Source organism: Ochotona curzoniae, unplaced genomic scaffold (genome assembly GCF_017591425.1).
Source record: "Ochotona curzoniae isolate NIBS_2020 unplaced genomic scaffold, NIBS_Ocur_1.0 contig_4612, whole genome shotgun sequence".
Classification (NCBI taxonomy): Eukaryota; Metazoa; Chordata; class Mammalia; order Lagomorpha; family Ochotonidae; genus Ochotona; species Ochotona curzoniae.
Window position 1 is genome coordinate 3222907 of NW_024466343.1, and position 17272 is coordinate 3240178.

Sequence of the window (17272 nt, forward strand, 5' to 3'; positions counted from 1 at the left end):
CCTGCCACAAAAATAGCTTAGCCTTTGTTTTAAACATGATGAATGCTCATGCTGAAAAATTAATCTTACAGGAGAAGGTGTTGTGGCATAGAAAGTTAATCTTTCCTCCACTTCTGAACCAGCTAATGTCCCTGGCAAAGCTGTAATTGATGACTCAAGTGCTCAGGTATCCACTATCCACATGGAAGACTCAGATGGTGGTCCTAGCTCCTAAATTTGGCTTTGTCCATCTCTGGCTATTGGAAGTGGGAATGGAGTGATGGTGGAAGATCTCTTTCTCTCCCTCTCCCACACCAACCTCTTTCTTTCAAATAGATGAAAATACCATACGAAAAAATAAATACAAAGCATTTTGTTCGAATTCTACATCGGTCAGTGTTCTTTCCTTAATAATTAAATTTTAGTTCTTTATTGTTCATCTGGTTGGTGTATAAGCAAGAATGTTTAGACCTACACCCATTTAAGGTGCTTTTGTTAAAATAACTTAAACCATCTTTGTTAATGTGCTAAAAATAACTCCTTTCCTTCATAATCTAGCTAGGATCTCTTTGTACATTGCCTACCTATAGGCTCATGCTACTATTTCAGAATGCAAACTGCTTATGGTAAAGTACCTTGATGATACATTAATCAGAGTTTGTGTGTACAAAAAAGCAAGAGGTTCCTAGCTGTGAGGTCACCGATAGTCATTCTATTTTATACAGAGACCACACAGTGCTATTATTATTTTTTCTTTTGGAAAGTCAGATAGAGAGGAGAGATAGAAAGGAAAGTCTTTTGTCCACCGATTCATTCCCCAAGTAGCTGCCATGGCCAGAGCTGAGGTGATCCGAAGCCAGGAGTCTCTTCCGAGTCTCCCACATGAGTACAGGGTCCCAAGGCTTTGGGACATTCTCGACTGCTTTCCCAGGTCACAAACAGGATGGGAAGTAGGGCCTCTGGGACATAAACTTGCATCCATATGTGATCCCGGTGCGTGCAAGGTGAGGATTTTAGCCACTGGGCTACCATGCTGGGTCCAGTGCTATTACTCCTAATTCAGTTACCAAAGAGATTAGCTAGTCATCCTCTAGAAAACCCTCTGCTAATATGATGATGCAATTAAAATTGTTTTAATATCAATATGTAGGTATAGCAAAAACATAAGTTCAGAAATATGAAATTGCTCTCTGTAAAGTAACATATATCTTTATTTACTTTTTGCCAAATTGTGTTCAGATGCTGTTTTATACTCACATGATTTTTGATTTTGTAGGAACAGCTTATACATTTGTAGAGCATATTTGAATATTGAAAATTTAAGGAAAATGTTTGGCTTAGTGATTAAGATACCACCTGGGACACCCAGATTTCCTATAGCAACACATGGTTTGAATACCTATTCATCTTTCTGATCCATCATCCTGCATGCTGGAAGGAAGTAGGTGGCTCAAGTACATCAATTCATTTAATCCATGCAGAAAACCAAAACTGAGCTCTAGGCTTTATCCTAGCCCAGAATCTGTATCTGTTTGTTTTCTAAAGAAAACATTTTTTAAAAGCAAATACATGTAACTGAATGTGAGAAAGACAATGATGTATTACAAATCCCATTATTACAATTTCTATGACTGGGTTCAGATAAAGATATATATACTAGGTATTTTAAGAGCAGGAAAACTGAAATTGTTAAGTATATTTTGTTCATGAGATTTTTTAAAAAATGTAAGACAGATTTACACAGAGAAAAGAGACAGAAAAAAAGGTACTCCCCACACTCGTTGATTCCCCACATGGCTGCAATGGCTGCAGCTGATCTGAACCATGAGATTTTTGAATCTTCTCTGTAGCTGTATCATTTTATGATATGCTTTATTTTTTAAAAAAAGAATGCCTTTATTTTAAAAAAAAAGAATAAATCATATGTAGCTACTATTACATTTACCTAAAATCACATTAACTTCAAGCAACCCCAAATGGGTTTTTAAGAATTGGGGAATTATAAAGAAAGAAGATTCCATGTTCAATTTGAGGAAATACTGAGTGAGACACTGTTAGTGGTCTGGATGACAGCAGCAGACTGTGAATTCAATTAGTTGGAATTAAGCATGATAATGTTATTTTGTTCATTTGTGGTTTGCTCGTGTGTTTATATTCAAGTTCTGGCCAATGAAGCCAGACAGTGGGAGAACTGTGCAAAATACTTTCACTTTCTAACAAGAGAATTTAAAATCATCCTTTTTTTTTTTTCTGGCAAAACTCTGACTACCATCACATTATGCTTTTAGATTTTTTCATTTGGTGATTTCCTTGAAACAGTGTTGTAAAGTTTGTGAACATAAAGGCAGAGCTAAAGAAATTGTAGACATTCCAGACCAAAGCACAGACATGAAATCACTAGACACAGACATCAAATCACTTTTCTCACATGATAGGCAAAGCAGAAAATGTCTGCATTTGTTATTTAACTTCATAAGGTTTTCTGCTTTTTTTTTTATGTCTATGCAAGCAGTGCTGCATAGTCTTTAACATTAATGATATTTTCACTTTAAGGCAATGCACTGGTGCCGTCCATGTGCATTCCAAATATTTCACAACAGATAAAGTTTTGGAGAGTTTGACACAACACTGACTGGATGTTTGGCGAGAATCTGGATGTAGCTCTTTCCTTGTGGAAAATTACTTAAGAAAGTCTAGGTGGTACCCCAGTCATTCATTGCAATTTGGAACTTTACAAGCTATTTTCTATACTTAAGTTTAATGTTCACTTAAAAAAACATTTGATTATTTACGTGATAGGCATATGAAAGAGAGAGAAGTCAACCTTTCACCGGCAGATTAACACCCCAAATGGTAAAAATGGCCAAGGAGGGACAAGTCTAGAGCCGGGAGTTTGGAACTTTATTCGAGTTTCATTCTTTTGTGGTAGGGCTCAAGTATTTGGAACATTATCTGTTATTATCTGGCTACTGGCTAGATAAAAAGATTAATGAGGACTCAATTGGCACTCAAACATGGCAATATTGGCTCTACAAGTAGTGGCTTAACTTACTGCGCTACAAGGCTGGTCTATGTGGCTCACTTCTGGTTATGAGGGTATTAACCTTCCTGATAGAAAACAATGTAATATATTAGGATTTAATAGATAACTTTGGGAAGTTCATTTGAAGTCATATTTGTAAATATTTTGTAGGTTCATCCTTATCCCCTGCAGAAAACAGGCTTACTTGATCCAGTGATGAAATAGAACCTTTAAAAATGGCCAATTTAAAAGATAAAAGGTTACAATTACCACATTTTGCTGGGCTTGTAAACTATGTTATGTGATTTTAAAAAATGCCAATCTAGAAGCAGTTACATTGTTGTAGCGGTTGAGTTCTTCATTAATCCAGAGCCATATGCAAGCTGATGATGTAGAATGTTAGCAGCTATGCTCTCAAAAGTTCAAAGGCTCATCTCATTAATCAATCCTATTGTCATTAGCAGATTCCAGAAATGATACAACAGACTTAGTATTTTTTAAAGTTTATATTTAAATTATAATCTATTTAAAATTCATGATTCTCAGCATTCTATTAAATACAGATATACATCTTCCCATAACAGTACAGCTATAACTTTTAATAATGTCTGGAAAAATAACTGCAGGTAAATTTTTAAATATGCACTTATTAACATAGGACCCTATGCATTGTAGCAGATTTCTTCTCTGATAACTCCTTTTACTTATATAAGGTGAACAATTTTTATGTATTTTACAACACAAATTTAGAAATACAGTAAAAACTTTAAAAAGTTTCTTTTAACACATACATGAAGAACATATTAATTGCTGAAAATGTCAGATTCCATTTAAAAATAGAATAATTGTAAGTCCCAGTGTCCCTTCAACAAGGTGGGCACTGTTAATATTATTCTTGCCTGTTTTTACTATACCCTTCTTTTCCTATTGTTAGTAAATTTCTCATAAGCAGCTTCAAAATGTCAATCCTAATCTTGATTTTCCAAGTATCTTTGTGGATGCGAACACCTACTTATGTCTGATTTAGATAAAACAATACAAGATCTTAAAGAGTAAAAGGTCAATTTATAATTTCCTATCTTGTGCTTTTGTATAACAAAGACATTGAAGCATTCTGAAAAATCCACCATGTCTCAAGCACATCAACAGACAAGTCAAAAACTCCTGCAAGTGTTAACAACCATTGCAGATGGTAACCTCTTCCTTTTATTTCTGCTGTGTGGCAGAGAAGCAAAAATTAAAGGAGTTAAAAGCAACATATGGTTCAAGATCATAGAAAAATAGTTGATCATGCCTAAAGGACAAGATAATAAAGCTGCTTTTAAAATCCTTCATATTTTCACAACTTGGAGGAAGGATGCAAGTCAATTGTATTGCAATTTTGTATTTAGTAGGATAATCTAGGCTGAACCAGCTGGGTAGTTAATACAGGACAAGGAATAATTATCTGTATTTGTTTCAGTTTTAGAAAATCTAAATGAGTTCTGAGTATATTCAAGGATAGAAAAAACAAAGATCTCTTTGCTGATGTAATAAATTGTGACAAAAACATGAGAGGAGAGAACAGAGGATTATTACACTAAGATGCACTTATGAAAAATAATGAATGGAGAACTGATATTATACTTGCAAAATTCAAATAAATGCCACTACTCTGTAAGAAACGGATTATAACAGGGAAAAGCCCATGCTGGGTGTTCCCACTCACAGTAAGCAGTTATGGAAAGAAAATAGAGCAATTCAATCTAGCCATCATCCAAAGGCATCAATAATTCTTCTTGTATGGCATGTTGACAGTGGTGCATATAAATTTTCTATCACCACAGGCCTTACTGGAGAAAGAGAAATTGTAAGCTTGAATTTTAAAGAAAATAATCCTCTCTTACTGGGATCTATTAAAAATATAGATGAACTGTGTACTTGGAGGTCAAACATGACTATAACTTTAAGATTTAGAGTGTAAGCACAAGGCAAATTAATCAATCATACTTATACTGAAGAGTATCACTGCATAATCAAGAACGATAGCCTGGTAAATTTCCAAGGGGAAAGTTAAATTCAAAAATGATCTGAAATAAGATAATGCGATTAGGAATAATGCAAAGTAATATTTCTCATTGATTTGCATGCATATTGCCTTTTCCAATTCATTATCACTATACTTCTTCGTTAAAAAACAGCGAAATTTTGGTGGTATTTATATGATTTTTCTCAAAAATTCCACTTGCATCACTGTAGGAACAACGATTGTGTAGATTTATTCCATGCTTTCATGGTTTCTTTTTTAATTTCACATGAGAACTATTTTTCACTCATAGATTTATATGCTTAGGTGGAAACCCCTTTTTTAGCAGTACACAAGGGAAATAGCCAGCTGCTACAACCATGAACAGTTTCAAGAAAGCCAAGTGAATTTCACAGATGGTCTGCAAAAAAAAAAAAAAAAAAAAAAAAAAATCTTTGAAGACTATCACTTTCACTCTTCAGCCTGCTAACACAACACTTCAACTCTGCTCTTTCTAATAACTTTGAAACTTTTATCAAATTTCCACATCACAGATAAGGTTGTACATAATCACAGAAGTGACATTTTGTAACACAAGGGTACACAGCAAAAGGTGTATTCTTGGTCTCTATTTTGCATGTAGCTTAACAGAGAGAAACTATGCTCAGTGGCTTCAGTTTATTCCATGCTCTAAAATGGCAGATGCTATACCTATAGCATTCTGTCCTAAGAGAGCTAAATTCTTCAGCTGAAATCTTGTATGTAGCTCTTGCGGCTCTGTTAACATATGCCTTTTGGAGCATGCAGCTTTAAGTTTAGACTTTGTCCAACTCCAGGAAGCAGCCAGGGCCTTGCAAAGGGAACCTGGTCATTCATGCTTTATGTCATGGCTGAGCTATTATGAAAATTGCTTGCCACCACACATTTTCTGACTGTGTTTCAACATTTGCCATAGTAGAGGGAAAGGAGTGAAAATGGAAATATTCCATCTTAATTCTTAGAGCATTGCTAAAAGCATCTATACTAATGAAAAAACAGCAGCAGCAAGTGGCACTTCAGACATGTAACTTGATTTTCAACTCTTTGCTGGAAACCAAATGTTTTCTTTCTGAGTTTCAGTGCACCAAATAGTCAGAATAAGCATTTTCAGAAAAAAAAAAGAGCACATTGACTCAAATTTTAGTCAGTTTCTTCCTGCTACAATACCTGGTACAAAGAGATAGTCTGACTTCAATTTATCATTAATTCTATTCATTTTTCAACATATAAATAGTTGATCATAAGCCACTATTCTCTTTTATATTGTATATAATGTATTTTGCATGGCTGTCTTGGGACTGGACTATGATTTCACAGTTGTGGTACTTGCTCCCACAGACTAAAAGACCATTAAATGGACAATCACAGAAAGGTACAAACACTTGTGTTAGGTGCTGCTTTCATTGACATGGAATCCCATAATATGTTGGCCAAACATATTCTAAGACCTGAGAAGGAACAGACAGCCAAAACAACAAAATGAGAGCATAACAGTATACAAAAACAAACAAACAAAAAAATGCCCAAAAGAGTACAGTAGGCAGAGCAACCAACAAGAAAGCTTGGAGACCAGGTCAGAACTGATAAACAATTATCTGGATGACAGAGTAGAAAAAGCAGGAGGGAAATTTTGATGGATTTTACAAATTACTTCAAGGGATTTGGTTTCAACTATAAAGTTGATCAAGATAAGAAAATAAACAGAAGGCAGAACTTTGTATTTCAGAAAAATAGTTTTGTATTTAAATGCTGCTGTTGCTTGTCCAATGACCTCAAGCATGTATGTGCATATGTAGAAGAGAGGAAACATCTACCTGGAGGTTTGGAATGGTCAGTAGATGATATATTTACTGAAGCATGCTACATTGCTGGCACAATTACATATATTATTTAGATGTTGAGATTTGCTCATGCTTAACTGGAGCCTTCTACTCTAACAGTATAGTGGGGCAGAGAGTCCTCTAAAGAACTCTACTCAGAATCTCAGAATGAACTTACACAAACATAAGTCACTGCAGATGTTCAGATGCAATTACTAAAGATGCAATTCCTCTGGACTGGTACTAATGAATACCCAATATCTGTTATAAGAAGAGAGGTCACAGAGACACACGGCTTGGATCATGTAAATACAGAGGTACAGATTGAAATATTATTCACTAAAGCCGAGGAATGTCTGGGGCTATTGGGTCCCAGGAGAAACAAGAGAGACTTCTTTCCTATAGCTTGTGAAGTTATCAGGCCTTGTAAGTCTCACTTTTTTATTTCTAGCTCTAGAACTCTGAGAATTATAATTTTCTTTTATTAAGCACACATTTTGTAAAATTTTGTCTAAGCCCAAGGACATTAATACAACTCATATATTTCTTATGTGCTCTTATGTAAATTATATAATTTTTCTATGCCTTATGAGACACAAATACTCCATTTGTAAGATTTCTACATGAATTATTTCAGATTATTCCTGTGAAATCTTTTAAGTAGTGCTTTGACTAATACAGTAAATAATTAATGCTGTTCATTCAACTATTGTGGACTTACCAGGCAGATAATGAAGCTAAAATGTTGAAAATGTTAAACATAATTCTGTTTTTATTGCACCACATCAAATTTGATAATTTGTATTTCAAAAAAGTATCCATTGGGTGGCTAGAAATGCACCCACCAGTATGTGTATGGGCTGGATAGGAGGGCTGCTTGGGTTGAACTAGGTTTTGATGCCCACTGACATGTACAAGAGCTAAATGAGATGTGAGACAGACCGAACGAGTCTGCGGTACATAGTGGCAAGCATGGGAATCAGGGTAGGGGGCAGGCCTGGTGGCAGTTATGGAAAGTTACCCAGACTAGGCTGCAGTTTCCACAGGTTTACATTAGGGCCAAGTAAGAAGTAGGCAGGATCGGGCTGGACTGCAACAAGCACTGGTCCGCATGGAAGACAGGGCTGGAAATAGAACTGATTCAACAATTGCAACGACCAGCATGAGTATAAGATGATTGGGGAGATGGACTGTGCCCGACCCTGCACTGGCAAATTCACACAAGAATCAGGTCTGGGATCACCTCAGACGAAGTTTCTTTGGAGATCCCTCCAACTGAACTGCTGATCTCAGAACCACAACCATGAAGAGACTATGTCAGCCAGTGGATTCTGAATAGGTTTCATTGTGCTTGGAACAGTGAGACTGGCAGCAATTGAAAACGAACTATCAAAACTGCTTGAGCAGGACCCTCAGAGGATGCCCCATATAAAGGTCCTGGTATAGGTGGGGGTTCTCCCTTTGTTTCTCCCCTGACCCCAGATACAGAAAAAAAAATGATATTAGTGTGGAAACAATGGTCTTACCTACTTTCTTATAACTCTTGACCCTCTGTGCCCTAATCAACTATGTAAGATTAGCAAAATAAATAAATATGTATCCATTGTGTATCTCATGATTTTATTGTTAAATATTTATTTATATTGTCAGGTTACTAAATAGTTAGTCTTTACAGAAAATATGATCATGAATTTTTAGGGAAAAATTCATCTGTCCTTAATATTTCATGGTTCCTTTTAATCAGAATATTTTCTGGCATACATGTTAACATAAAGTACTGTCTTTTTCCTGGGAACCATTTATCCCTTTCCTGAAGGAAAACATTGACCCAATACTCACACTTTAGAGAGGTACTCATATTTCAATATAATTCTCTTGAGACTGTTTTTAGGACAATAATAGAGTAAATGACAGCAGTGAACCATCCACTGCAGTACAATTTATCATGGAGTGTTGCATGCCATTATCTCAGAAACATGCAGTGTACTAATCACTTGAAGTAGTGATAACACATAATTGTATGCTAGTCATAAATTATAGGTGAATGGCATTTCTAGCTAATGAGTGCCAAATAGCAGTGCAGGCACTGCAGTGATTACAGAAGATGGAGTTGTGAATGCATTCATTACTGGTGTATTACAAAGCTTTTCAAATTAAAAATTGGCAAATAGATAAATAGATAACTTGTTAGGACACATACAGCTGCAAAATAAAATATCTAAAGACTCTTTCCCATCCCCATATCCACTATAAGTTCACTACAAAAGATGATAGAAAAGATTAAAGTGAATGAATAGAAGGAACTAAGAACAAAGCAAATTCTTTAGTTTATATGCCCTGACTTCAAAAAGCATATCTCTTATATTAAAGAAATTTTATATCACTTTAGGTAGAACTTGATTGTACCTATCCTCAGCTGACTTTTTCCATCTATTCTTTTACATCTTAAATTTTATTTATGTTGTTTCTCTGCTATCTAAAAGACCCATTCTCCACTGCCTGCTAATACATGTTTCTCAAGGGGAATTTCAAAATCCTACAAAATATCTGACTTGCATTCTCTGTTCCATAGGTACTACATATTCAACCAGTTTCTATTTGATAGGATATTGTGAAATTACCATGGACTCAGAGGTAATTTATAAAGCAAACTGAGGATAGATGGTTGCACTTAAAACATTTCCTCTGCAACTGATTCTTCATTTTGAAGTATATTTTATGCTTTATATTTTTCTTTTGGTTAGAAATCATAAACTTAATAAATACATTTTTGAATGCTGGGAGTTGAATAATGTTTTCCTAAGGTGTTACCTTAAGCGTTTTGTAAAATGTTTACTTTAAGACCTTATGGAACATTATATACAGGAAAAGCTGAAATGCAAGGATTGAGAATTATATTGCAAATCACATTGGATATTCTACACTTGATCTTAGCCAAAAGGCCGAGAAGCGATGTGTTGCATATTCTAAACTCTAGTTAAAATATTTTAAAATGCAAATGAGTTAATTCTGTACAGAATTTTTTTAAATGAGAATCTGAACATAATCACTATCTTAATTATTTTTACTTGCTTTTCTTTGCCTACAATCCCTGCTTCCACGTTCATAAGCTCAATAAGATTTCTTTTGAGATTTGATAACTTTTAAAAATTAAAATAAAAATTATTACCAAATATATAATAAGTGTGTGTCAACATGAAATTGACTTTTCAGGAATTAAAAAGGCTTTTTAAGTTAACTTTAAAAATACTTTCTAAGAAATAAATTATTGACACAAAAACTATCACTTTGCAGATTTATTCTCAATTTTTCAATTAAGTCAAATTTTAAGCACATTCTCGTTGTCAAATTCAATATTTCCTGGCTCACAAAGTATATTACAAGGCTATTATACATTATTTGATTATATAATTATTTCATGTCTAGAAAAAATGTGAAATATAACTTTCTTTGTGAATTTATGTGTTTAGTGCTTCTGTGGAACAAACTGTTTTGCTTTATGTGTTATATTTATACACCCCAGTTATCAACAAGTTACTTAGTGACCATGCAATTAACTTATCTACCTTTGAATCTTTCCAGATTCAACACTGTAACTTGAGCAGTAGGTGTGTTTCATAACTATTCATGAAACAAAACATTTAACACATAATAAATAGAAACTGGATAAAATTCAACATTTAAAAAATAAAAATATCTGCCATTTTTGCAATTATGCACTGAATTGCTTGGTCTTTTAAGTCTTTAAATAGCTGAAAAACCAATAATGCTGATTATTTTTCTCAACAAAATAATTTTGGAAATAAACAAAAAAAAAAAACCTATTGGGCCCAGCACGATTGCGTCGTGGTTAAAGTCCTCGCCTTGCACATGCCAGGATCCCATATAGTCGCTGGATCTAATCCCAGTGGCCCTGCTTCCCATCCAGCTCCTTGCTTGTGGCCTGGGAAAGCAGTGGAGGACGGCCCAAAGCCTTGGAAACCTTCACCCGCATTTGAGACCCAGGAGAGCTCCTGGCTCCTGGCTTCGGACTGACTCAGCTCCAGCCCTTGTAGTCACTTGGGAAGTGAACCATCAGATGGAAGATCTTCCTCTTTGTCTCTCCTCCTCTGTATATCTGCCTCCCCCACAAAACCTATTATTTCCAGCTTATTCTTAAAATCATTTACTAAGATATCTTGAAGGGCTCAATAGAAATTAGTAGTAATGCTAACATGTTTTAAAACATTAACATTATAGTAAATATATTTTACTAGTCATTTTGTGTTTTGACAGAAGACATTTAGACTCTTATAGTAGTTCCTTTGTTTTCTCAACTCTGTGATATAGACTGTAGAAGCAACCCAGTGTCAGGTCTGTTCTCAAGAAAGTCACTTTCAAGGAAGAGCAGCTATGAAAGTTTAAGATGAGGAAATTGTTTAAAGTTATCGTGTCTGCCTGTGATACAACCCAAGGGTGCTTGTTCAAAGTTTATTATCGTTGTACTACTATTCTGATACCTGAAATGCTACACTTTGTGTCAGTTCCTACTCTTGAAATTACTTACCTGATGCCAGATAGTTAATAAGTTATTCATGCTATAAATCAGTATCACTCTGAAATGTTTTCAGTTTTTTGTCATATTAGTTCTACGGTAATATCAATGTCATCACATTGGCCCACATAAGAAAGAAAAGATTATCATCATCATCATCATTATTATTATTATTATTATATGAAAGGAAGAGGGAATGGGAGAGAGGAAGGAAAGACTCACACCTGTTAGTTCACTCTCCAAACAAACACTATGGCAAATACTTGGCCTACCTGCAGTCCACTGTGAGGAACACGATGCAGTCCCCCATGTGGGTGGCAGGAACACAATCACCCAAGTCATTCCATGTTTCTGCCCATGGTTGCATTAGTCTAAAAAGTAAACTAGCTCAAAGACTCAAATCCAGGCTGATATGGAATGCATACTTCCCAGCTTCTCTTTTCTCTTTTCTTCTCTCCTCTCCTCACCTCTCCTCTCCTCCTCTTTTCTCATCTTTTCTCTCTCCTCTCCCCTCTCACATCTCCCCTCTCCCTTCTCTCCTCTTTCCTGTCTCCTCTCTCTGCTTCTTCCTTTTGAGACTCATACGAATCATTCGCATTTTCATTTTGTATATCATTTGATTCATTCATTGTTCAAAAGAAAGTTCTCTAGAAAAACTCAGCTTTTCACGGAATGCAGTCAAGGAAGTAGATTATGTAGCAACATCATCATCCCCAAACCCCTTGATGCGCTTTATGTTTTCACATGTCTGCCACAGTTACACAGTGTAAAGGACACAGTGTGAACACATTAACCAAATCACTTCAAGATATTCACAACTATTGATTCTGGACACTCAGAGTACTTTAATAATGTTTTGGCCAAAATAGGTGGGAGCACAATTAATAGCAATTACGTGAAAAAATAATTGAATAGAATAATCATATTGTAATATATTCGGGATATAAAGAAAATTTCTCTATACAATTCCTGAATTATTTTTAAATGTTTCTTCTTTGAACTCTTGACGGACTATTGATATACTCTACTAATAATCATATTCCATAAATTAAAATTCATGAAATTATATAATGAAATAAGCCACTTACTACTTTGTAACACTAATAAGATAGTCATTAAAATAATACACTGTAGTTTCCTGATTTATTAGCAACACTTAAAAACTGAGGACAAATTATTCCTGAATCTCCTATAGATAACACTTGTTTGGGTTTTTAAAATAATTTGTTTTATACTCGATGATGTATTTATTATTTTGCAGATATCTACATCAACATTCTCCACATCTCTTAGTGATACCAGTAACGTTACAAAAACATAATCTATTAAATGTGTAAACTTTACTCATGATGGCCCGCCATTTTCATTCAACTTCTCATTGAAATTAATCGAAACTTTAACTCCGGAATAGCAGAAGACAGAAAATAGTCTATTTTCCTTTATGCTATTTTTTGTGTATTTACTGTAATATAATGGAATGTAAATGCTCAGTTTAGAGTCCAAAGAACTCACATGAAAAAAAAAAATTCTGTTCGTGCAAAACCTAGTATTAAGAGACCTATTAACTCTCATCCATTAGTGTTCCTCTTTGTAAAAAAGAGTTATTTTCTATTATACACATAGTGAATAATTTATTTAAGAGCAATTACATAAGTGAAGAGAATTTCATAGTTTTGCCCAAAGCTCATAAAAGACTTGAAGAGCTTTCTTATGGAAGATACATTATTGTCAATAAAATGTGGACAAACAAGCTAAGCCTATCTTTTTTTTTTTTTGATAGGCAGAGGGTGATAATGGCTGTTTTAATTCCAGGCACATTTTATTTTTATTTCCTTTGACTATTTATGTGTATTACCTATTCTTCATGGGTTTCTAAAGATGTCTAATATCACAAGAATATGTGTAAGCATTTTAAAAATATTGCTACTAAAAAAACTATAAAAGCAGATTAGGCAGCATGTGATAGGAGTTGTGATATGGACACAGCTTAGAAGTATATCATTCTTGGGCCCGGCGCGGTGGCACAGTGGTTAAGGTCCTCGCCTTGCACGCCCGGGATCCCATATGGGCGCCGGTTCTAATCCCGGCGGCCCTGCTTCCCTTCCAGCTCCCTGCCTGTGTCCTGGGAAAGCAGTCGAGGACGGCCCAAAGCTTTGGGACCCTGCACCCGCGTGGGAGACCTGGAAGAGGCTCCTGGCTTCGGATCGGCATAGTATCTACTGTTGCGCTCACTTGGGGGGTGAATCATCGGACGGAAGATCTTCCTCTCTGTCTCTCCTCTCTGTATATCCACCTTTCCAATAAAAATAAAATAAATCTTAAAAAAAAAAGAAGTATCATTTTATTTCCTGTTCCATTTAATATACAAAATTTTGAAATCTGTAATAATTTTAACATTTGGTCTACACCTCTTTTGGAGAAGCTCCTAGATCTATACAATGGAATCAGTACAGCCATTAGCCAACACTCAATTATTTTCCATCATTTTACCTAAAACATAACCTGCATATTTGCCCATTTGTTTATTCCACCCCTTCTTCAAAGTACTGAGCTGAATCACAACTACAGACGTGCTGCTTTATCAATCTCTTCCATAAAGCAGAGTCTGGATAGAATAGATGTTCAAAATCTCTTCCAGTTTAGTGTTTTTAATTAATGGATTTATTTTATTCTATGTAGTTGGAATCAGATATCATTTTGGGAAGATAATATTAAATTTAATCATCTGTGATTTGGAAAGTGTAAAGTCCTTGTTTCTAAGTTTAATGAAGCTCTGTCTTTGATATCAACCTGAAATTTCAATACAATTATTTTATTTTCTAATTTACTGGCCTAGCCTCAGTACTTGCATTCCATTTTTTAACATCTGATAAGTAAATCTGATCGAGCTGAGTGACTTGAGTGCACAAAAAAAGAATAGACAGGATATTTGTGTGTTTCTATGTATGAGAGATAGAGAGAGAAAGAGATATGCTGTAAAAATCATTTACCTCTCAGCATTTGGGATTTACTACCTGGATCTTTTAATTCATATCAAGACAGAACTTTTAAGATATGTGATTTGAGAAATATATTAATAAGAACCTAATTTTCAAAAATGAACACTCTCTTTGTTTCAGGTTTCCACTTCACACTAAAGTCCAGGTATATATGTTTTCATCTTCAACGCTTTAAACCCCCAAATTCAATATTGAACACATGTGCATTTACATGACTCCTTTTGCTCTGTTATTTCCAGCATATCATGAAGTAATCTCCAATTAATCATTACCATATCATGTATCCAAGAGGTTACAGTTTTTTTTTTTTTTGCTTCTGTTATGCAGTATAAGATGATAAACACAGTTTCTTGATGAGGATGATAAACAGAGTATCTTAACAATGAAATACAATTGATCTCAAATTTCAGCTTTTTAAATTTTTAGTTGAAGCCATCTTTCACAACAAAGGCAACATTACTATTGATTTGAAGTGTCTGAATCTTGTTTTCTATTTTTCTTTCTCAAATCATAAAACAATGGAAGCCGCATCTACTATTTCCTTCAAACTTCCCCCACCCTGTTTTTTTTCTTTCTCATTGCAGTGCATAAAGCAGGTGTTTAGTACTGATTAACGTCAATGGGGCCACATCGTGTCCAGATACCTGCAAAACTAGTGGACTCATGCACTCAAACGGAGGGAGAGCTAAACAAACTGATTTTTAATATTGACCTTGGTTAAGCTAGAGTGGTCCTACCACAAAGATTAATTTAAATACATCAATGAATATAAGTGAAATATAATTCACAAAATCTGTTTCTAACAGGAGAAATCCTCGAAGTGCTAAACATTCAAAAGTGAGAAAATTGTGAGATTTTCTTCTGTCAACACAGATGGGCAGATTAGAGCATTCTGCTTTACAAATGCACAATTCATTCTTTTTGGTATTCATGCGACCTTGCATCATTACAGTCACTACAAAAAGTCAAACTCTTTTACATGCTAGCTGGATTTGAGAAACTAAAAATAACAATTGTTAATTTTAGTCATAGTTTAGTCATACAGAAACTGCTTGAGTCACAGTCATCTACTAAACATGAATATTTAGTTGTCATTATTTCACCCATTGTAGGTTGCATGTGTAAAAATTAAACAAAAATGCTCAATGAAAGTTAAACTTCATACACTCAAAACTATTTGCTAATATGAAAGCAAGAAAAATTATTCTTTTCAGTGATATCTGAAAAGGAAAAATAGAATGAATTTATCTCCTTTTCCAAGTGAAAAGTTGGAACAAATGGTGTTTTTTTTTTAAATCTAGTAGGAAACACAAATAAAACTGTATTTTTGTTTTGCTGATAGAATTTGTTCCTTTGGCTATGGCACGGACCCACAGGCTTGGGGAGGGGGTGCAAATCAAACAAAAATCAGACTTTCCAAAAACTGTATACAGTCTATGTGAGACCTTAGGCTTTAGTTACTGTCACTTTTAACAAATAAAATAAATTGAAACAACCTTCAGACTTAGTCATCTGCTCTTTTCGAGCCTTTGGAAGTTCAGACTGGTCTGGGGACCACTAAGGAAACACCCATGAAAAAATAGATGCCTGTGAGCCAAAGGCAGGACAGAGGGAGCTGTCAGGGGCCATGGGCATCTGTGTGTTCTCTAGTTGATCTCAATATGCAGTACGTGCAGGTGAGACATAACAGGTTAAAGTCTCATTTCATTTTTTATTGAGAAGGTCACCTTCCTATCAATCTACACCATTGCATGATACTCAAAAATTTAAATAAATTGATCTTTTATTTTTCAAGCAACTATACTTTAAAACATGCATAAAAACTGTTCCATTATTTCATTAATTATGATAAAGTACATCACTTTGATTCATTTGGTGCCATTAGGTCTACACATGGTTTTGAGAAGTGGAAATTTGTCATTTCATCTATCTCCCTGCTGCCTTCATTCCCTACTAACTTTCTCATTACTGTCTCCTGCCCACCCACAGCCACATTTCCTAACTTCTGACTGCACAGCTTTAACGTTTGGTATACATTCACTCAGGTATCTATTACTTAATAGCTATTTTGAAGACATAATTTAACATCTCCTTTTTCCACTTGTAAAACTAATACATAGCTATAAAAGTTTGGAAACTACAGAGATGATGATAAAGTTTGTTTAATGTTATACATTGTCTGGAATCAGATTTTTTCTTTTACTTCAGTGGTCTTCAGAAAGTAATTTAGTGCTTCCTAGTCTTAGTTGCATCATTTATAAAAATAGACATAATGACATCTTGCCAAATATAATGAATGTTATGAATAATTTTAAAAATTCATATAAAGTGAATGTAAAAATATTTGGAGGCTGGTGCAGTGGCATGGTACAATAATCCTCAGCCTGCATCCCTGGCTTCTCATATGAATTCATACTACTGTCCAGATGCTCCGCTCCCAAGCAAGTTCTGCTTCACGGCTTGGGAGAGCAGTGGGTGATGACTCAAGTACTTGATCCCTGCACGAATGCATGTGGACTTGAAAGAATGTCCTGGATCCTGGCTTCAGGTCAGCTCATATGCCCGTTTTGGTATTGAGGAAGTGAACCAGCACACAAAAGATCTCTCTCTCTCTCTCTCTCTCTCTCTCTCTCTCTCTCTCTCTCTCTGTTTCTCTCTCATTCTCTCTCTTGCTCTGGGTTTCTCCTTTTCTCTGTAAATCTGCTTTATAAATAAAGAAAGAAATAAAATACTTGACATATAACAAGATTCCTATAAATGTCCCATAATTTTTAGATGAATTTCTGATATAGTATTCGCAGCCTCTTTATTCTTTCATTGATTTCTAGCTATGCCAACTGAAACATTCTGTTACAAATAACCACCAAACATTAA

At 34.9% G+C, this 17272-nt stretch overlaps 1 protein-coding gene and 1 pseudogene across 2 annotated transcripts in view; both read right to left on the reverse strand.

The window, feature by feature from the left end:
• The window catches only part of NEGR1 (neuronal growth regulator 1), an 808008-nt gene that overhangs the window by 512638 nt on the left and 278098 nt on the right, over positions 1-17272 (reverse strand). The window lies entirely within an intron of this gene.
• On the reverse strand, positions 9649-9819 carry LOC121161091 (annotated as a pseudogene).